A 1965-nucleotide genomic window follows, 5' to 3' on the forward strand; every position below is an offset into this window, starting at 1 on the left:
TCTGGAGCTCCAGAGGCTCTACGCCAGGGACCCTGAGAGTGAGTGAGTGAGTGTGTGTGTGTGTGAGTGTGTGTGTGTGTGTGTGTGTGAGAGGCAGTAATCGCCCCAGTGAGGGCAGGAAGACCTGAGCTGGAGTCCTGGACCGGACTCCCCTCTGCAGGTCTTGGGGCTCAGGACCCGATGACATCATCACACTCAGCCATGCAGGATCAAACATTGTGTTTTTAAATAAAAACTATTTCTAGATAAATAATTCTTGTGACTTGTTGGCAATCGATGAATGAAATAATTCTGATGGTGAATAATTGAAGATGTTTGAAGACGAGCAGAACATGAAGGCTGAGTAGAGATAAGAGAAACATTAGAGAGATGATGTCATCAATCTCTCTGTCGTCATGGTGCCTCGTGAATATGGATTATAGATTATAGAACAAGAGAATCATCTCTATTAATGTGGAGAGACGAGTTCATCCACAGAGCACGAGGAGCAGGAGAGCTCCTTCATCCTCCCTCCCTCTCTCCCCCCTCTCTCTCCCTCTCTCCTCTCTCTCTCTCTCCCTCTCCCTCCCTCTCTCTCTCCCTCTCTCTCTCCCTCCTCTCTCTCTCCCTCTCTCTCCCCCTCTCTCTCCCCCCCCCTCTCTCTCTCTCCTCTCTCTCTCTCTCTCTCCTCTCCCTCTCCCTCCCTCTCTCTCCCCTTCCTGCCCTCCTCTCTCTCTCTCCTCCCTCCCTCTCTCCTCTCTCTCTCTCCCCCTTTCCTGCCCTCCTCTCTCTCCTCTCCCTCTCTCTCTCTGTCTCTCCTCTCCCTCCCTCTCTCTCCCCTTCGTGCCCTCCTCTCTCTCCTCCCTCCTCCCTCTCTCCCTCCCTCTCTCTCTCTCTCTCTCTCCATCGCTCTCTCTGTTTCTCTTCCCTTGCCCCCTGCTCCTCCCAGAGATGAGAGACCCCCATCTCTGGGAGGAGCTTACAGCACCGATAGGTTGACCAATGACTTACTCACCCCCGCTACTCCCTTTTCACCCCCCCGCCACCCCCCACCTCCTACTCTCCCCCCCCCCCCCTTAACTGGCTTAACTCCAAACTGCTGCGTTCACAACAACAACAAAAGTTTAATTAAACACTCGGTGAGGAGGAGGAGGGGCCGGGGGGGGGCGGGGCTGTGAAGCCGTGAGTCACCGCTCCACATTCCTGAGTCACTGCTGCTGAGCAGCCACACAATAGAGACAGCAGGACACTGAGCTGCCCGACGCTCCCTGAACTCATCTCACATGTCCTGAGCTGCCCTACGCTCCCTGAACTCATCATCAATCACAACGTTCTCCAAACACCAACCCCATGCATGGGGCCACCCGGGGTCTGTGGGGTCTGGGGGGTCTGGGGGAGTCTGGGGGGTCTGGGGGGTCGGGGGTCGGGGGTCAGCTAGATGAGGTCTGTGAGGTGAACCAATATGCTTACAATACAAAATACAGTCTCAAAGAACGACCACCTTCACACCTGCAGGTGTCAGCCGACACCTCTTTACACCTGTGTGGTAACAGACCTGCAGAGAGGAACCTCAGTCACATGGAAGCTCCTCCCACTAGCTTGTTTTCCCTTTTCCTTTCTTATATAGCACCAGATTGATAGTATTACATATACACAGCTCCATACGTCTGGTTCCTCTGAGCCATGAGGAGCTTTTTTTTAAACTACCCATGAGCCTCGCTGATTTACATCTTCACCAATGAGGTTGACTCCCTCAGCCGGGGTAGAGAACCCTTTGAGAGGCTTTGGTCTTTAAATAATAAATAATATATGTTTTTGTATGCAGTATTTCCATGTATTGAATACATTAGTGATATAAAAGTGAAATATATCGTCTGATACATGAGAAAACTCAAATAGCAAAGACGGTGCAAAATGCCCGTTTTGGAGACATCATATAAACACTCTTTACTTTATAAAGGCTCTAACTTTGTTTTGCTTCACATT

This window comes from Pseudoliparis swirei, chromosome 7, assembly GCF_029220125.1.
Source record: "Pseudoliparis swirei isolate HS2019 ecotype Mariana Trench chromosome 7, NWPU_hadal_v1, whole genome shotgun sequence".
NCBI lineage: Eukaryota > Metazoa > Chordata > Actinopteri > Perciformes > Liparidae > Pseudoliparis > Pseudoliparis swirei.